This window comes from Ranitomeya variabilis, chromosome 4 (assembly GCF_051348905.1).
Source record: "Ranitomeya variabilis isolate aRanVar5 chromosome 4, aRanVar5.hap1, whole genome shotgun sequence".
Classification (NCBI taxonomy): domain Eukaryota; kingdom Metazoa; phylum Chordata; class Amphibia; order Anura; family Dendrobatidae; genus Ranitomeya; species Ranitomeya variabilis.
Window position 1 is genome coordinate 169,536,808 of NC_135235.1, and position 21,741 is coordinate 169,558,548.

Genomic DNA, 21,741 nt, shown 5'->3' on the forward strand with positions numbered 1-21,741 from the left:
TGTTTGCCTGGCCATAAAATGCTGAAGCCATCTTTGTTGTGGTCGTACAGTGATTGGCTGGGCCGCACAGCATCATCCCGAGTATAAGAGACCTGGCGCCGCCCTGCTCGCAGCTTTCTGTTCATGTTTCAGCGAGGGTAATGAGAGCTGCTGCCGAGATAGGGTCAGAATCGTGGTTTTAGAGTTAGTATAGGTCTGCAACTCTTACATCCACAACTCCTCAGAAACCAAAAGTCCTTTTTAGGGCTAATTCATGGGTCCCGATTAGTGTTGAGCATTCCGATACCGCAAGTATCGGGTATCGGCCGATACTTGCGGGTATCGGAATTCCGATACCGAGATCCGATACTTTTGTGATATCGGGAATCGGTATCGGGATTAATATCAATGTGTAAAAGAAAGAATTAAAATAAAAAATAGGGATATACTCACCTCTCCGATGCAGCCTGCACCTTACCGAGGGAACCGGCAGCCTTCTTTGCTTAAAATGCGCGCGTTTACTGCCTTCCGTGACATCACGGCTTCTGATTGGTCGCGTGCCGCTCATGTGACCGCGACGCGACCAATCACAACAAGCCGTGACGTAATTTTCAGGTCCTAAATGCCTAATTCTAGGCATTCAGGATTTGAAAATTACGTCATGGCTTGTGATTGGTCGCGTGCCGCCCATGTGACCGCGACGCGACCAATCACAACAAGCCGTGACGTAATTTTCAGGTCCTGAATGCCTAATTCAAGGCATTCAGGATTTGAAAATTACGTCATGGCTTGTGATTGGTCGCGTGCCGCCCATATGACCGCGACGCGACCAATCACAAGCCGTGACGTAATTTTCAGGTCCTGAATGCCTAATTCTAGGCATTCAGGACCTGAAAATTACGTCACGGCTTGTTGTGATTGGTCGCGTCGCGGTCACATGGGCGGCACGCGACCAATCACAAGCCGTGACGTCACGGAAGGCAGTAAACGCGCGCATTTTAAGCAAAGAAGGCTGCCGGTTCCCTCGGTAAGGTGCAGGCTGCGTCGGAGAGGTGAGTATATCAATATTTTTTATTTTAATTCTTTATTTTACACATTAATATGGATCCCAGGGCCTGAAGGAGAGTTTCCTCTCCTTCAGACCCTGGAAACCATCAGGGATACCGTCCGATACTTGAGTCCCATTGACTTGTATTGGTATCGGGTATCGGTATCGGATTAGATCTGATACTTTGCCGGTATCGGCCGATACTTTCCGATACCGATACTTTCAAGTATCGGACGGTATCGCTCAACACTAGTCCCGATACTGTATGTGCGTCTATTGGTCCCACTGCATCCTTCCCAAAGCTCCATAACAGCCTGCTGCTGCAACTTATTTACTGTCTATATACCTTTTTTTTTTCCCAAAATTTCCCCCCCCCCCAAAAAAAAAAAAAATACAGTCTGTTCTGTCAGACTGAGGCCTGATGAAAAATTATAGTTTGTCAGGCATACGAAGCATAGTTGTGTGTGCTACCCTTGTGCCCCCCTTTTTTTTTGGTGTTTTAAATTCACCGTAAAAGGCCTCATATATCTGCGTGCTCCAAGTTTGGTCATTGGAGGCCGGTGTATTTTTTTTTTGGGCTGTCTGATAGTCAAATTCTATACTGCACTATTTTGCCTAAAAAAAACATTGAAAGGCCACAGATTTGCCAGTGTGGTATTTCCGTTAAAGCCGTCATATATCTCTGTGCTCTAAATTTAGGGCATTGGAGGACAGTGTACTTATTTTTTGACTGTGTGATACTCAAATTCTATACAGCGCTATTTAGCATCCAAAAAAATTGAAAGGCCACAGATGTTAGGACTAGCGGAACGCAACGAGTAAATACAGATGTTTATTATTATTGGTGCGTTCGCAGACCGGGGTCCACCGCGCAGGAGGAACCTGCTGCTAGTGAATGGAAGCACTATTTGGTGGTATAGGCTAGCTCTGTTACTTCACAGAGTAGCCATTTAAGGAAAGCACTGCGCCCTGTTAGACTCACAGGAGCACAAGATAACTGCTGAACTGATAGCAGTCAGTGGTCATGCAAGCACACAATCTCCTCACCGGAGGTGCCGGTATTCTAGGGGCTTATTTCAGCCGGGTCCCTGAATACGATCACACATAACCACACTGGCGCAAAGCACATAACTTGGATTGATACTAGCACATGGCCGTGCGGTCATGCAAACCTTTTATAGCTGCAGCAAGTACAGGACCTTCCCAGAAGGACCAATGGGAGGCTGCCACAGAAGTTGAGCACCTTCAGGACCTTCCTAGAGGACCAATGGGATTAGCTGCAGTATCTAAGCATGTGACCCTTGATCTCCAGGGAGAGATCTTACCCTGGGCATGCTCAGAAGGGGAAAAGGAGGACTTAGTCCCAAAAACATCTGCTCGCCGCTGCCCAATACTGGCTACAATGGCAGAAGCTGGAAAGGCAGCAGTAACCCTTTGCACACAGTCAGACTGAGCGATACGCTGGGACCGATGTCTCCGCTGAGCAGAATCCACTGCGGCAGGAGAAGAATGGGAGACCGCAGTGGAGATGGCCTGAGATTCCCCCTGTGCAGAGTCGAGAACTCGACCCCTAACATCACCCCCCCTCCGTGGACCTCGCTATGCTCGAAGACAGCAATGAGCTGCAGAGCCTGAATGCGCTCAGCAGGCTCCCAGGACATGTCCTCAGGACCAAAACCCTTCTAGTCCACTAAATAAAATTTTTTGCCACGTACTACCTTGCACCCCAAAATAGCGTTTAACCTCGTAATCGTCCGTAGACGAACCCAATGTCCCAGCAGATGACTCGTAAAACCAGGATATGTATACGGGTTTCAAGAGGGATACATGAAAGGTGTCGGTGATACCCAGGCTTGGCGGAAGGGCTAAATGGTAGACCTGTTCGAGGACCTTGAAAGGGCCCAAGTAGCGAGGTGCAAACTTAGTGGACTCAACTCGCAGCCTGATGTTACGGGCGGAGAGCCACACTAAGTCACCAGGAGCAAAGGTCGGAGCTGGGCGCCAATGTGCATCGGCGGAGAACCTCATTTTCTCCTTGGAGGCCCAAATGGCATCCTGAGTGCGGTCCCCAATGTGCCGTGCCTCCACAGCCCAGTCTGCCACCCAGGAGTTGGCAGAAGACACGGGCATAGACACAGGTACCCGCGGATGCTGACCATAGTTAAGAAGGAATGGGGTCTGTTCAGTGGAGTCGGCTACGGCGTTGTTAAGCGCAAACTCCGCCCATGATAGCAAGGATGCCCAGTCATCCTGCCTGAGTGAGACAAAATGTCGCAGATATGAGACCAAGGTCTGGTTGGCCTTCTCTACCAACCCATTCGTCTCGGGATGATATGCAGAAGAGAGATTCAACTCGTTGCTGAGAAGACGACAAAGCTCTCTCCAGAACCGAGATGCAAACTGGGGACCCCGGTCACTGACAATTTTGTCCGGCATACTGTGTAGGCAGAAGATTTGTTTTATAAACAACGCTGCCAAGGCCCGTGCAGAAGGCAGCCGTGGAAGCGGCACCAAGTGCACCATTTTAGAAAAATGATCCGTGATAGCTCAAATGATGGTACATCCACGAGACTTGGGCAAGCCCACCACAAGGTCCTTCCCGAACATCTCCCAGGGCCTGTCTGCCACCGGCAAGGGATAAAGTAACCCAGCTGGCCGTTGTCGAGGAGACTTATTTTTGGCGCAGGAGACACACGCCCGAATATAATCTCCGATGTCACGGACCATATGCGGCCACCAGTACGTCCTCGCCAAAAGCTCAGATGTCCTCTTTGCCCCAAAATGTCTACCCACCCTGGACGAATGAGCCCAAGAGAGAACCTCCAGTCGCAAGTTAATAGGTACAAAAGTCTTGCCTTCCTCCTCCTCAGAAAACACAATGGAGCGAGAGAGGGTGTCAGCATGAATGTTTTTCTCCCCAGCGAGATAATGGAGGGTGAAGTGGAACCGGGAGAACAAGGACCATCTGGCCTGACGAGAATTTAGCCGCTGGGCTGTTTGTAAATATACCAAATTTTTGTGGTCCGTGAAGACTTGAAAGGAAAAGCGAGCCCCCTCCAAAAGATGTCTCCACTCTGAGAAAGCCAACTTTATTGCTAGCAACTCCCTGTCCCCGATGGAATAATTCCTCTCCACTGGTGTGAAGGTCTTGGAGAAGAAGAAGCAAGGATGCTTCCGACTTTGAGCATCCTTTAGGAAGAGGACTGCTCCTGCACCAACGGATGAGGCCTCCACCTCCATTATAAACGGCTTATCAACAACGGGACGATGTAGGATGGGAGCACTAGCAAAATGAGACTTAATAGAAGAGAAGGCCCTGGAGACCTCTTCAGACCACAATTTGGGATTTGCTCCCTTCTTGGTGAGGGCTGCCAAGGGAGCTACCAAAGTTGAGAAGTGGGGAATGAACTGGCGATAGTAATTAATGAACCCCATAAAGCGCTGCACCGCTTTAAGAAAATGGGGTTCTTGCCAGTCCATCACAGCCTGTAGTTTGGCAGGATCCATAGCCAATCCCTGGGCAGAGATGATATAGCCCGGGAAAGGTAAAGACTCCTACTCAAACATACACTTCTCCAACTTTGCATAGAGGGAATTTGCCTGTAAGAGGTCGAAGACTCTGCCAACATCTCTCCTATGGGAGTCAATATCTGGAGAGAAGATGAGAATATCATCCAGATAGACTATGACCGAGGTGGAGAGCATATCCTGGAAGATATCATTGACAAAGTCTTGGAAAATTGCTGAGGCATTACAGAGCCCAAAGGGCATCACCAGATACTCAGTGCCCATCCCTGGTATTAAACACCATCTTCCATTCGTCCCCCTCACGGATGTGAATCAGGTTATATAAACCCCGCAGATCTAATTTGGTAAATATCCTTGCTCACCGTAGCCTATCAAAGAGCTCAGAAATCAGGGGCAGCAGGTACTTATTTTTAATGGTGATGGCGTTAAGACCCCTGTAATCTATGCTAGGATGTAATTCTCTGTTCTTCTTCTGCACGAAGAAGAACCCCGCCCCTGCAGGTGGCACTGACTTCCGAATGAACCCTCTTGCCAAATTCTCCTGGATGTATTGGGACATAGCCTCCGTTTCCAGGAGAGAGAGGGGATAGACCCGTCCCCGAGGAGGTTCTGCTCCAGGCAAGAGATCAATAAGACAGTCATAGGGGCGTTGAGGCGGAAGGGTCTCCGCAGCCTTTTTGGAGAAGACATCTGCATAGGATCAATAGCATTTGGGAAGGGAAGAAAGATCTGTGGGTATCTCGGTGGTGGAAACCTGAACGCACTCTCTCACACATCTGCCCTTACATGATTCACTCCAACCCAATATCCTCCCAGAGGTCCACTCAATATGTGGGGAGTGGAAACGGAGCCAGGGTATTCCCAGCAGAATTTCGTCCATTCCCTTGGGAAGGACAAGAAGGGAAATAATCTCCTGGTGGGAAGGGGATATGGAAAATGTGAAAGACATAGTCTGGTGTGTGATTTGTGAGGGAAGTGTCGACCCATTCACTACTCTAACAGTCACCGGTTTGGCCGACCATCACCAGAGGTATTGCATGGAACAGAGCAAAAGCAGAGGACATGAAATTCCCCTCTGCTCCAGAGTCCACACAAAGCTCGACTGTTAGAGTGGATGAGCCTAACGTGATTGTCCCTTTAAAGGACAGCTTGGAGGAAAATGCTGCTGTGTCTAGTGAACCTCCTCCAATGGTTACTTGACGCGATCATTTTCCCGACTGCTGTGGACATTTATTGGCATAATGTCCTAGCTATTGGCAATTTTTACAAACCACAGGTACTCAAGCGGTCTGAGACCTTGGTCCCGCTCGAGAAACCTCCATGGTCTCATGGGAGTCGGATGCCTGAACGGAAGATTCTAGCGGTCTGGCAAAGGTGGGAGCCAGCCGAAACCTCTGACTACACTGGGTCCGCTCTAACCTCCGCTCGTTAAAACGGAGGTCGATGCGGGTAGATATTGAAATGAGCTCCTCAAGTGTGGCGGGAATCTCCCTGGTGGCCAAGGCGTCCTTCACATGGTCTGCCAGTCCTTTCCAGAACACCGGAATAAGGACTTTATCCGGCCACTCCAGCTCAGAGACCAGAGTCCGGAATTGGACAGCAAACTGGCTGACCATGGACGAACCCTATGTAATTGCCATCAATTGGAGAGCGGTATCGTGGGTGACACGAGGTCCTAAAAAGACCTGTTTCATAGTGTCCAGGAAGAGAGGAGCACTCTGCACTACAGGATCATCACGCTCCCACAGCGGCGTTGCCCACTCCAGCGCCTTGCCCGACAAAAGGGATAAAATAAATCCCACTTTCGCCCGTTCCATAGGAAAACATGCAGCCAGGAGCTCTAGATGTATGGAGCACTGACTCATGAATCCCCAACATAGCTTACTGTCACCAACAAACTTGTCTGGAAGCAGGAGACGCGATAAAGTCGGAGCAGGGGTGGCAGAGGACAAACTGGCTGCAGCTAGACTCGCAGCCTGAACAACGACTGCGGTAACATCCACAGCTGAGTTTGTGCGTTCTAGAGCCACCAACCTACCCTCCAGCTGCTTGATGTACCGCTGTAGACGCTGATCGTCTAGCTAGACCCTGGTGCTAGTATTCTGTTAGGGCTAGCGGAATGCACCGAGTAAATATACATGCCCGGGGCCCGGGGTACACCTTGCAGGAGGAACCTGCTGCTAGTGAATGGTGGCACTATTTGGCGGTATAGGCTAGCTCTGTTCGTTCACAGAGTAGCCGTGAAAGGAAAGCACTGCGCCCTGTTAGACTCACAGGAGCACAAGATAACTGCTGAACTGATAGCAGTCAGTGGTCATGCAAGCACACAATCTCCTCACCGGAGGTGCCGGTATTCTAGGGGCTTATTTCAGCCGGGTCCCTGAATACAATCACAAAATCTCCTCAACGAAAGTGCCGGTATTCTAGGGGCTTATTTCAGCCGGGTCCCTGAATACAATTACACATAACCACACTGGCGCAAAGCACATAACTTGGATTGATACTGGTGCATGGCCGTGCTGTCATGCAAACCTTTTATAGCTGCAACAAGTACAGGATCTTCCCAGAAGGACCAATGGGAGGCTGCCACAGAAGTTGAGCACCTTCAGGATCTTCCTAGAGAACCAATGGGATTAGCTGCAGTATCTAAGCATGCGACCCTTAATCTCCAGGGAGAGATTTTACCCTGGGCATGCTCAGAAGGGGAAATATGCAGTGTAGAGTTCCAATGCATGAGGAGGACATCACACACCAGTCGGTGAGCCAAAAGTTGCAAGTGCTGCAGAATCACCGCAAGGGAGGATGAAGCTGTAGCTGGCTTTCTAAAATGGGTACGCAGAGCCTCGTACTTTTTCTATCAGATCTGGAACCTCCTTGTCGCTTTTCAGGAAACGTTGAACAATCAGGCTAATCACATGGGTCAAGCATGGCACGTGTGTGAGCTTGCCTCCAAACACAGCAGCCACCAGGTTCCAGCCATTGTCACACACGACCATGCCTGGCTGTAGGTTCAGTGGCGTCAGCCACAGATCTTCCTGCTCTTTCAGATCTGTCCACAACTCTTCATCATTGTGCGGTTTGTCACCTAATCATATTAGCTTCAGCACAGCCTGTTGCCGATTGCCTGAGGCTGATTGATGTGTTACTTTCGGAGATGGAGACCGAAGAAGATGCGAAGGAGGAGGAGGTGCAGGAGCTGTCGACTGTGGTGGCAACCCAGATTGATATAGGGCAAGCAATACTCGGGGTTGGGAGGTCGTGCACCATCCCAAGGTCGGACTGTGTCCCGGCTTCCACTATGTTAACCCAGTGTGCCTTTAGTGAGATGTACCATCCCTGACCACAAGCACTTGTCCAGATGTCTGTGGTTAGGTGGACTTTCCCAATAACAGCATTGTGGAGGGCACTTGTAATGTTGTGGGACACATGCCTGTGTAATGCCAGGACGGCACATCGGTACAAATAGTCCCCCATGTTCGGAGCCTCGGGGTGATCCTCGACTCTGCCCTCTCTTTCAAGATACATATCCAAGACCTTGGCCACTACAACTCAACATTTCTAGGATCCGTACATTCCAAGAAACTGCAAAAATGTTTGCGCACGCCCTCATGATCTCCCGCCTACACTATTGCAACCTTCTACTCTCTGGCCTCCCCTCTAGCACTCTTACACCACTCCAATCTATCCTAAGCTCTGATGCCCGAGTAAACCAACTGTCCCTCTGTTATTCCCCAGCCTCTCCTCTCTGCCAGGCCCTTCACTGCCTTCCAATTGCCCAGAGGCTACAGTTCAAAACCCTAACTATGACAGATAAAGCCTTCCACAACCTGTCTCCATACATCTGCAACATGGTCTCCCAATGTCCGACTGGTTCATAGCTTCCTCTACGCTAACCAGTGTGCCGTCAGTGAGATGTACCATTCCTGCCCACATGCACTTGTCTAAGTGTCTGTGTTTAGGTGCACTTTCCCTGTAACAGCATTGTAAAGGGCCCGGGTAATGTTGTGGCATATGTGCTTGCATCCACTATTTTAATCCAGTGTGCCGTTAGTGAGATGTACCGTCCCTGACCACAAGCACTTGTCCACATGTCTGTGGTTAGGTGGACTTTCCCAATAACAGCATTGTGGAGGGCACAGGTAATGTTGTTGGACATGTGCTTGCTTGTGTGATGTCATGATGGCAGACAGGGAAAAATTGTGGCAGCTGGGTAATGAGTACCTTGTGATGGTAACCACCATCAGGTTGCTGAAAGCTTAGGTCTCATATGGGCATAAAATGCAACATTTCGCATGCAAGCAGACGAGAAATGTGTGAATATAGTACTGTGGCATGGGCTGCTTATTTCCACTGGCTCGCCAAAGAATGGGGTTTGGACAACTGAACACTGTGGTGGGACAAGGACGTGGACATGCTTGACGGTGCTAGTTGAGTTTGTGTGCAACTGTAGATGCAGGGCATGAGGCATCTTTGCATGCACCATGGACAGGGGATTTGCTTGCACACATAACATTGGAAGAAGCAGTGGTATCACCTGCAGACACTGTTCATGGTCATGGAGCCTTGTGTTCAACCAGAAAAGTCAAGTGCTTTGCTGCCATGTGCCTGATCATGCTTGTGGTAGTTAGGATGGGAGTTTTCCTACCCTTGCAGATGCGGGTCTGGCTGTTGGTGCAAATGGCCTTCTGGGGGTTATCGGCAGAGTCTTTAAAAAACAACCTGGGTGTTACGGGGACATTCAGTGTCTCCCTCTCCCAAACCACCTCCTCACCTTGACCACGGTTTTTCATTGTTCCCCAAGGCTCAGTTCCAGGACCCCTAATCTTCTCTATTTACACCTTCGGCCTGGGACAGCTGATGTAATGGCACGGTTTGCAATATCATCAGTACGCTGATGACATGAAGATCTACCTATCTGTACCTGTCATTACCTCCTTACTGACCCAAATCGCACGTCTTGCCCCTATTTGATCCTTGTTTGCTTGCTTTCAAGAAGTGGACATGGATAAAACAGAATACATGATCTATCAACCATATCAGGCTAAATAGACATGTGAGCTGTGTATGCATCATTCGGTACCACTTTAGTAAGACGGAAAGTTTGCCCAAGAGAAAATGATTTTCCAAACATTCACAGCCTTTTTTTGCACATTTTTTGCAGCTGTGATCTTCATCTTCTTGGTGTGTATGTGGTAAATTAATTTCAAAGTAGTCATCAATACTATCATCGTCCATATCTTGTAAAGAGGAAATCTGGTGTTTCCCAGGGTTGTGGTTATCTACGCTTAGTGCCATTTCTTTAACAGTGTTTGTTACAGTAGAACAAATAATTTGCGACTGTGACATTTGGATATTATTATATTATACATATATTATTATTATATGTATGGGTGTAGATGTAGAAGCTTGTGCTACGTGTGTGTTTATAGTTACGGACGGTGCACTCCTCTTTTTTTAAATGCTATAATTTTGTATTAAAGCATATGACTAGTGTTGAGCATTCCGATACTGCAAGTATCGGGTATCGGCCGATACTTGCTGTATCGGAATTCCGATACCGAGATCCGATATTTTTGTGATATCGGGTATCGGTATCGAAACAACATTAATGTAAAAATGTGTAAAAGAGAGAATTAAAATAAAAAATATTGCTATACTCACCTCTCCGACGCAGCCTGCACCTTACCGAGGGAAGCGGCAGCATTCTTTGTTTAAAATTCGCGCTTTTCTTTCCTTTACGTGAGTCCCGGCTTGTGATTGGTTGCGTGCCGCCCATGTGACCGGCACGCAACCAATCACAGCAAGCCGTGACGTAATTTCAGGTCCTTCAGGATTTTAAAATTACGTTCCGGCGTTGTGATTGGTTGCGTCGCAGTCACATGGGAGACGCAACCAATCACAGCAAGCCGTGACGTAATTTCAGGTCCTTAAGGATTTTAAAATTACGTCCCGGCTTTGTGATTGGTTGCGTCGCAGTCACATGGGACACGCAACCAATCACAAGCCGTGACGTCACGGGAGGCTGGACACGCGCGCATTTTAAAATGGGCGCGTGTCCAGCCTCCCGTGACGTCCCGGCTTGTGATTGGTTGCGCCGCGGTCAACCAATCACAAGCCGGGAGGCTGGACACGCGCCCATTTTAAAATTTTAAAATGCGCGCGTGTCCAGCCTCCCGGCTTGTGATTGGTTGACCGCGGCGCAACCAATCACAAGCCGGGACGTCACGGGAGGCTGGACACGCGCCCATTTTAAAAAGCGCGCGTGTCCAGCCTCCCGTGACGTCACGGCTTGTGATTGGTTAATGGCGGCCATGTTGCCGGGACGCGGACCAATCACAGCAAGCCGTGACGTAATTTCGTCACGGCTTGCTGTGATTGGTCCGCGTCCCGGCAACATGGCGCCGTGACCAATCATAAGCCGGGACGTCACTGGAGGCTGGACACGCGCGCTTTTTAAAATATGCGCGTGTCCAGCCTCCCGTGACGTCCCGGCTTGTGATTGGTTAATGGCGGCCATGTTGCCGGGACGCGGACCAATCACAGCAAGCCGTGACGTAATTTCGTCACGGCTTGCTGTGATTGGTCCGCGTCCCGGCAACATGGCCGCCCTGACCAATCACAAGCCGGGACTTCACGTAACCAAGTAAAAGCGCGAATTTTAAACAAACAACGCTGCCGGTTCCCTCGCTGAGGTCCAGGCTGCGTCGGAGGGTGAGTATAGAGATATTTTTTATTTTAATTCTTTCTTTTACACATTTATATGGATCCCAGGGCCTGAAGGAGAGTTTCCTCTCCTTCAGACCCTGGGAACCATCAGGAATACCGTCCGATACTTGAGTCCCATTGACTTGTATTGGTATCAGGTATCGGTATCGGATTGGATCCGATACTTTGCCGGTATCGGCCGATACTTTCCGATACCGATACTTTCAAGTATCGGACGGTATCGCTCAACACTACATATGACACGTAGAAACAGACTGACACATTTTCCAGACAGGTACCACTAATACAAAATCAATTAATACATTTTCATTTTACGAAAACAGGACCCTTACCCCATAACCAACCCTCCCTCACCCCAGTCCCTTACCCATTATCCAATACAACCAACTGACAACATCACCTCTTGAAAATTGTACAACAGTACATGTAAAAGTCCCTCCAGAATCAACTAAACGACCCCCATTCTACTCTGCAATAACTCAGCAGAAGCCATGCCTGGGTAATCCATCCATCCGCCCCACACATTTTCAAATTTTGTATTCTGACCTCTCTTGATGTAGATATTCCTTTCCATAAGGAAAATAAAATTAATGTTATTAATAAATTCCTTTTTTTTCCTGGTAGTTTTTCAGCCAACCAGTAAATCGCAATAAGCTTTCTCGCAGCATACAACAATCTCGCAATAATCAGCCTTCCACATTCATTCATAGCAATATCATCCATACAACCCAGAAGGCTACTCAGCTGGTTACGCACCACATTTACGCCTGTCACCTCTTGAATCAAGTTAAGCACCTTCACCCAAAAGGGTTGGAAGCGAGAGCACAACCAAATCATATGTATGAAATCTGCATCATCCTCAACGCACCTTCAGCATTTTGAGTTACCTCTCAGTCCTGCCTTCCTCATCCATGGCATGGTCCTGTACACCATACACACCAGGTATAGCTCTGAAACCCTCTTAGCCTCACTCAAGGACGCCCTGGGGATGTATTGAAGTATAGAATCCCACTGGGACTCCGACAAAGGACCCACATCCGCCACCCATTTTTCATTTAGCCTTAATGGATGTTTCAATAAAAAGGTATCGATCAGACCCCTGTACATCATGGTAATGAACCCCCTCGTACTCCTCTGAGACCCGATAAGATTCAACAAGCTATCAAAATGCAGAATCACTTGCGACCCCTCCTTTTGACAATTTAGGGGGTGTCGCAGCTACAAATATTGAAAGAACCTTTTCTGGGACAAAGGAAACTCAGTCCTAAGTGTCACTAATGTTTTAATAACATCCCCATCAAGCAACTGAGACACGAACCAAATGCCAATGTGCCTCCACTGACCAAACCCCGCAATCTCATGAGCTCTGCCAACCTAGGATCAAACCAAATCGGCTTAAATCTCGTAAATTCCGTTACTCCCCTCCAAAACTTAATTTTCTGCTACACTTTCCCCATCATAGCTATTGTTGGGAATTGTTTGGGGTTCATTCTGTATCTGCCTGCTTCCAGACTGACTAACAAAATGGGCTTTTCCTTATCGCGTGTTCAATGATTATCCCCGCTTAAGCGCTCTGTTCCAGTTCTCCTCAACCTACCATATGCTGGCATTGAAATGCTACATAGTAAATCCATGGATTGGAGACCGCCAGACCACCCTCATCCTTCGCCCTTAGCAGATGTTCCAATTTGATGCCCGCCAGGCCACCCTTCCAAATTAAGTCCCTAAACAGAGTCTTGATCCTATAAAATTTACTCTGTACAGCCACACTGGAGCATTATGCAATATGTATAGGAGCTAAGGAATAAGTATCATTTTGATCAAATTTACTCTTTCTGCAACTAACAGAAATAGCTTCTTCCAGGGCCCAATTTTCAGCTGGAACTTCCCAAGCATAGGAGTCAGGTTGAGCCGCGCATAGGAGTCAGGTTTAGCTGCACATAGTCCTCTATTTTGCCCAAAACCACGATGCCCAGATATTGAAACTCATGCACCACCCTGAAGGGAACCCCAGAGTCTAGTGTCAGAGGAGCCGCCGCATCCATAGGCAACAACACAGACTTATCCCGATTAATAGATAATCCGGAAAGAGCCCCAAATTTTTCAATGCTGTTCATAACAGCACCCAAAGACTACTGCGCATCTTCCAAGAACAGTAACACATTGTCCGCGTACAGGGCAATCATTTCTTCATAGTTTCCATATCTAAATCCCTTTATGTCCCTATACCTCCGTATCATCGCCACCAAGGTCTCAACAGCAATTGCAAACAAGAGAGGAGATAAGGGTCACCCCTCCCGAGATCCCCTATGCAAAGGGAAAGCCCCCGACAAGAGCCCATTTACCCATATCCTTTCCCTTGGTTAGGCAAATAACAATTGCACCCAAATTTTAAATCTCTCGCCAAAACCCATAGCCTTCATAACCGCCCACAAATTACGCCATTCCACACTATCAAAAGCCTTTGCAGTGTCTAAAGACACCACAACCCTCTGACCCATATGAGATTGGGCGAGAAGAAGCTGGATCCGTCGGATCCTTACCCTGTTTTGGCAACACTTCAATTATTGCCTCAGGCATGGACTGCGACAACTCACCCTCCACCACACCAGCAGCATACACCTCCAACAAAACGTGAAACAATACCTACTCTTTACATTTTATTTACACCTCCCCTGGGATACCATCCACCCCTGAGGCTTTAGCATTCGGCATAGAGGCCAGTGCGGTGTCAAGCTCCTCCAAATTAACCCCTCTGTGACCTTAGACGTACTATCCCGTCGAGGTGACCTGGGCCTATCTGACCCTCGACGGGATAGTACGTCATAGCCGATCGGCCGCGCTCACGGGGGGAGCGCGGCCGATCGCGGCCGGGTGTCAGCTGCATATTGCAGCTGACATCCGGCACTATGTGCCAGGAGTGGTCACGGACCGCCCCCGGCACATTAACCCCCGGCACACCGCGATCAAACATGATCGCGGTGTACCGGCGGTATAGGGAAGCATCGCGCAGGGAGGGGGCTCCCTGCGGGCTTCCCTGAGACCCCCGGAGCAACGCGATGTGATCGCGTTGCTCCGAGGGTCTCCTACCTCCCTCCTCGCCGCAGGTCCCGGATCCAAGATGGCCGCGGCATCCGGGTCCTGCAGGGAGGGAGGTGGCTTACCGAGTGTCTGCTCAGAGCAGACACTTGGTAAGCCTGCAGCCCTGCACAGCAGATCACAGATCTGGCAGAGTGCTGTGCACACTGCCAGATCAATGATCTGTGATGTCCCCCCTGGGACAAAGTAAAAAAGTAAAAAAAAAATTCCCCACATGTGTAAAAAAAAAATAAAAAAAATATCCTAAATAAAGAAAAAAATATATATATATTATTCCCATAAATACATTTCTTTAGCTAAATAAAATTAAAAAAACAATAAAAGTACACATATTTAGTATCGCCGCGTCCGTAACGACCCAACCTATAAAACTGCCGCACTAGTTAACCCCTTCAGTAAACACCGTAAGAAAAAAAAAAAAAAAACGAGGCAAAAAACAACGCTTTATTATCATACTGCCGAACAAAAAGTGGAATAACACGCGATCAAAAAGACTGATATAAATATCCATGGTACCGCTGAAAACGTCATCTTGTCCCGCAAAAAACGAGCCACCATACAGCATCATAAGCAAAAAAATAAAAAAGTTATAGTCCTGAGAATAAAGCGATACCAAAATAATTATTTTTTCTACAAAATAGTTTTTATCGTATAAAAGCGCCAAAACATAAAAAAATGATATAAATGAGATATCGTTGTAATCGTACTGATCTGATGAATAAAACTGCTTTATCAATTTTACCAAACGCGGAACGGTATAAACGCCTCCCCCAAAAGAAATTCATGAATAGCTGGTTTTTGATCACTCTACCTCACAAAAATCGGAATAAAAAGCGATCAAAAAATGTCACGTGTCCAAAAATGTTACCAATAAAAACGTCAACTCGTCCCGCAAAAAACAAGATCTCACATGACTCTGTGGACTCAAATATGGAAAAATTACAGCTCTCAATATGTGGTAATGCAAAAAATATTTTTTGCAATGAAAAGCGTCTTTCAGTGTGTGACGGCTGCCAATCATAAAAATCCGCTAAAAAACCCGCTATAAAAGTAAATCAAACCCCCCTTCATCACCCCCTTAGTTAGGGAAAAATAAAAAAATTAAAAAATGTATTTATTTCCATTTTCCCATTAGGGTTAGGGTTAGGGTTAGGGCTAGAGTTAGGACTAGAGTTAGGGCTAGGGTTAGGGTTAGGGCAAGGGTTAGGGTTAGGGCAAGGGTTAGGGCTAGGGTTAGGGCTAGGGTTAGGGCTAGGGTTAGGGCTAGGGTTGGGGCTAGGGTTGGGGCTAGGGTTAGGGCTAGGGTTGGGGCTAGGGTTGGGGCTAGGGTTGGGGCTAGGGTTAGGGCTAGGGTTAGGGCTAGGGTTAGGGCTAGTGTTACGGCTAGTGTTAGGGCTAGTGATAGGGCTAGGGTTATTGCTAGGGTTAGGGCTAGGGTTGGGGCTAGGGTTGGGGCTACAGTTAGGGTTGGGGCTAAAGATAGGGTTAGGGTTTGGATTTCATTTATGGTTGGGAATAGGGTTGGTGTGTCTGGGTTAGAGGAGTGGTTAGGGTTACTGTTGGGATTAGGGTAAGGGGTGTGTTTGGATTAGGGTTTCAGTTATAATTGGGGGGTTTCCACTGTTTAGGCACATCAGGGGCTCTCCAAACGGGACATGGCATCCGATCTGAATTCCAGCCAATTCTGCGTTGAAAAAGGAAAACAGTGCTCCTTCCCTTCAGAGCTCTCCCGTGTGCCCAAACAGGGGTTTACCCCAACATATGGGGTATCAGCGTACTCAGGACAAATTGGACATCATCTTTTGGGGTCCAACTTCTCCTGCTACCCTTGGGAACATACAAAACTGGGGGCCAAAAAATAAGTTTTGTGGGAAAAAAAAGATTTTTTATTTTCACGGCTCTGCGTTGTAAACTGTAGTGAAACACTTGGGGGTTCAAAGTTCTCACAACACATCTAGATAAGTTCCTTGGGGGGGTCTAGTTTCCAATATGGGGTCACTTGTGGGGGGTTTGTACTCTTTGGGTACATCAGGGGCTCTGCAAATGCAACGTGACGCCTGCAGACCAATCCATTTAAGTCTGCATTCCAAATGGCGCTCCTTCCCTTCCGAGCTCTGTCATGCGCCCAAACAGTGGTTCCCCCCCACATATGGGGTATCAGCGTACTCAGGACAAATTGGACAACAACTTTTGGGGTCCAATTTATCCTGATACCCTTGTGAAAATACAAAACTGGGGGCTAAAAAATCATTTTTGTGAAAAAAAAAAGAATTTTTATTTTCACGGCTCTGCGTTATAAACTGTAGTGAAACACTTGGGGGTTCAAAGTTCTCACAACACATCTAGATAAGCTCCTTGGGGGTATAGTTTCCAATATGGGGTCACTTGTGGGGGTTTGTACTGTTTGGGTACATTAGGGGCTCTGCAAATGCAACATGACGCCTGCAGACCAATCCATTTAAGTCTGCATTCCAAATGGCGCTCCTTCCCTTCCGAGCTCTGTCATGCACCCAAACAGTGGTTCCCCCCCACATATGGGGTATCAGCGTACTCAGGACAAATTGGACAACAACTTTTAGGGTCCAATTTATCCTGATACCCTTGTGAAAATACAAAACTGGGGGCTAAAAATCATTTTTGTGAAAAAAAAAAGAATTTTTATTTTCACGGCTCTGCGTTATAAACTGTAGTGAAACACTTGGGGGTTCAAAGCTCTCAAAACACATCTAGATAAGTTCCTTAGGGGGTCTACTTTCCAAAATGGTGTCACTTGTGGGGGTTTTTAATGTTTAGGCACATCAGGGGCTCTCCAAACGCAACATGGCATCCCATCTTAATTCCAGTCAATTTTGCATTGAAAAGTAAAATAGCGCTCCTTCCCTTCCGAGCTCTGCTATGCGCCCAAACAGTGGTTTACCCCCACATATGGGGTATCGTCGTACTCAGGACAAATTGCACAACAACTTTTGTGGTCTAATTTCTTCTCTTACCCTTGGGGAAATAAAAAAATGGGGGTGAAAAGATCATTTTTGTGAAAAAATATGATTTTTTATTTTTACGGCTCTGCATTATAAACTTCTGTGAAGCACTTGTTGGGTCAAAGTGCTCACCACACATCTAGATAAGTTCCTTAAGGGGTCTACTTTCCAAAATGGTGTCACTTGTGGGGGGTTTCAATGTTTAGGCACATCAGGGGCTCTCCAAATGCAACATGGCGTCCCATCTCAATTCCAGTCAATTTTGCATTGAAAAGTCAAATGGCGCTCCTTCCCTTCCGAGCTCTGCCCTGCGCCCAAACAATGGTTTACACCCACATATGGGGTATCAGCATACTCAGGACAAATTGCACAACAATTTTTGGGGTCAAATTTCTTCTCTTACCCTTGGGAAAATAAAAAATTGGGGGCGAAAAGATCATTTTTGTGAAAAAATATGATTTTTTATTTTTACGGCTCTGCATTATAAACTTCTGTGAAGCACTTGTTGGGTCAAAGTGCTCACCACACATCTAGATAAGATCCTTAGGGGGTCTACTTTCCAAAATGGTGTCACTTGTGGGGGGTTTCAATGTTTAGGCACATCAGGGGCTCTCCAAATGCAACATGGCGTCCCATCTCAATTCCGGTCAATTTTGCATTGAAAAGTCAAATGGCGCTCCTTTCCTTCCGAGCTCTGCCATGCGCCCAAACAGTGGTTTACCCCCACATATGGGGTATCAGCGTACTCAGGACAAATTGTACAACAAATTTTGGGGGTCTATTTTCTCCTGATACCCTTGGTAAAATAAAACAAATTGGAGCTGAAATAATTTTTTAACCCTTATAACTCCGTCACAAAAAAATTTTGGTTCCAAAATTGTGCTGATGTAAAGTAGACATGTGGAAAATGTTACTTATTAAGTATTTTGCGTGACATATGTCAGTGATTTAAGGGCATAAAAATTCAAAGTTGGAAAATTGCGAAATTTTCAAAATTTTCACCAAATATTAGTTTTTTTCACAAATAAACGCAAATTATATCGAATAAATTTTATCACTATCATGAAGTACAATATGTCACGAGAAAACAATGTCAGAATCGCCAAGATCCGTTGAAGCGTTCCAGAGTTATAACCTCATAAAGGGACAGTGGTCAGAATTGTAAAAATTGGCCTGGTCATTAACGTGCAAACCACCCTTGGGGGTGAAGGGGTTAAACGGCTCTTCAAGAAGTCCCTGATCAACTGTACAAAGTCTAGGAAGCTGAACCTCTGCCAGAAAACAATCCACATCCTCCATCGTTGGTTGTACCCGCGACTTAGAAACATCCGAATAATACTCTGTCATCACCTCCAAAATTGCCCTGCGACCAGTATGCTCCGACCCATCCTTTCCCTTCAAAGCAACTATATGGGTGGTGTCTCTCTGTGCAGCTAGTATTCTAGAATGTAGATGACCCGCCTTGTCCCCCTCCTCATGCACTCCTCTTTTAACTTAGTTTTTCACAAGCATCCATCAGTTTGTTTGGTTTTCCTCCAACACTGATCTGCTTTCTATAATTCAGCATCTCACGAACATGTTGCACTTTGCCCTTTAGACAGACACATGCGTCTTTGGTGTGGCAACATATATTTGACAGGTATATTTTAGGCCGAGTCAAACACGCGCATCTGTTACACCGATCTTCTGACGGGTATGAAACACATTCTGGTAATTGGTGGTGGCTAAATGACTAATCATTGTAGGCTGCATCCTGGATATCATACTTCCCATAGCCACCGCTGTTATTAATCATGTACATTCCCATTCCTGTCATCACCATGGCCCTTTTCCTGATCACTTCATACAATGATTCGTCCGCCATATTTTTACTACAAACCTGCACCTTCCCAGCAGCAACTGTGTAGGAAACCGCTTTACAGTTTTGCAAGGTGTTTATGATGCCTGTAAATTTTTTTTAGGAAAATTGCCACCCCCAAGGGGAAATGTTTGTCAGCCCATGCACTTAGTGTATGGGCATTACAGGTGTAGGAGACACAATCCTTCACATTGGGCCTAGGTTTTAATGAGGCCTTCAGCAATGTCTCCTCATATTCCACTACTAGAACACCAGGGTTCACGTGTTCCCTGCTGCTACAGAAAGTCAATTTTTGGGAAAGGGTGTCTAGGATCCACATGAGCAATTTTTTTACAAATTAACCACATATGAGCAAATTCTTGTTAGGCCAGGCACTCCATTACAAGTCTAAGAGGCCCACAGCCCTACATTGGGCCTACTTCTTAACTCTGTCTCCTGCAATGTGTCCTTTACCTGCCACTAGATGACCATGGTTAACGTGCTCTGTACGGTGCATTTTGGGCAAGGGGGCTGTGATGGCACTCTTTTATTTTTTTTAATAAAGGACCCCACATTGAGGAATTGGGCATGACATTACATTGGGTCTACTTCTTCATTCTGTCTCCTGCAATGTGTCCTTTAACTGCCACTAGATCACCAGGGTTAACGTGCTCTGTAAGGTGCATTTTGGCCTAGGGGTTTGTGATGGCACTATATTTTATTAAGTCCAAAAAGGACACCACATTGGGGAAGTGGGCATGGCATTCCATTGTGCCTATTTCTTAACTCGGTCTCCTGCAATTTGTTCTTTAACTACCACTAGATCACCAGGGTGAACGTGCGCTGTACTGTTATAGGCCAGTAATTTTAGGCAAGGGGCCTGCGATGGCACTAGTATATTTTTAAAAAAGGTACCTCATATTGTTGAAACCACATCCTTGTTGGTAACATTTGTGTACCTTTAACCCTTTCGCGACATGCGCCGTACATGTACGGCGCATGTTGGGTCCCCTGCTTTGATGTGCGCTCTGGCGGTGAGCGCACATCAAAGTCGCGACATGTCAGCTGTTTTGTACAGCTGACATGTGCGCGCAATAGCGGCGGGTGAAATCGCTATTCACCCTCCGCTATTAACCTGTTAAATGCCGCTGTCAAATGCAGACAGCGGCATTTAACTACCGCATCCGGCCGGGCGGCCGGAAATGACGTCATTGCCGACCCCCGTCACATGATCGGAGGTCGGCGATGCATCAGGAAGGTAACCATAGAGGTCCTTGAGACCTCTATGGTTACTGATGCCGGCCTGCTGTGAGCGCCCCCCTGTGGTCGGCGCTCAAAGCACACCTGCATTTCAGCTACATAACAGCGATCTGATGATCGCTGTTATGTAGCAGAGCCGATCGGGCTGTGCCTGCTTCTAGCCTCCCTTGGAGGCTACTGAAGCATGGCAAAAGTGAAAAAAAAGTTTTTAAAAATGTGAAAAAAATATTAAAAATATTAAAGTTTAAATCACCCCCCTTTCGCCCCATCCTAAATAAAACAATAAAAAAAAAAAAAACCTACACATATTTGGTATCGCCGCGTTCAGAATCGCCAGATCTATCAATTAAAAAAAAGCATTAACCTGATCGCTAAACAGCGTAGCGAGAAAAAAATCCGAAACGCCAGAATTACGTTTTTTTGGTCGCCGCGACATTGCGTTAAAATGCAATAACGGGCGATCAAAAGAACGTATCTGTGCCAAAATGGTATCATTAAAAACATCAGCTTGGCATGCAAAAAATAAGCCCTCACCTGACCCCAGATCACGAAAATTGGAGACGCTACGGGTATCGGAAAATTGCACTTTTTTTTTTTTTTTTTTAAGCAAAGTTTGGAATTTTTTTTCACCATTTGGATAAAAAATAACCTAGACATGTTAGGTGTCTATGAACTCGTAATGACCTAGAGAATCATAATGGCAGGTCAGTTTTAGCATTTAGTGAACCTAGCAAAAAAACCAAACAAAAAAACGGTGTGGGATTGCACTTTTTTTGCAATTTCACCGCACTTGGAATTTTTTTCCCGTTTTCTAGTACATGACATGGTAAAACCAATGATGTCGTTCAAAAGTACAACTCGTCCCGCAAAAAATAAGCCCTCACATGGCCATATTGACGGAAAAATAAAAAAGTTATGGCTCTGGGAAGGAGGGGAGCGAAAAACGAAAACACAAAAACGAAAAAGGGGGTTAAGAACTCCCTTAAAAAGCTCCTTTTTGTGTTGCCTTGTTGATCACATTGGACATATAAATTTGATGAAGCAATGCTGTTAGTTTAGCTCTGTAGTTCATTACAAATATTTCTTTGTCGACTACATTAGTTTCTCTCCTTGAGAGCCATAACTTTGGCTGCCTCAAATGTACAAATGGAAAATATACAAATGGCGATTTGTAACCAAGATTTAAATACTGTATACAGAATGCATTCAGACAATCACATAGCTGCATTTCTTGTAAAACATTTACAGATGTGACAGACAATGCTCATAGTGATAGAATCTTGATA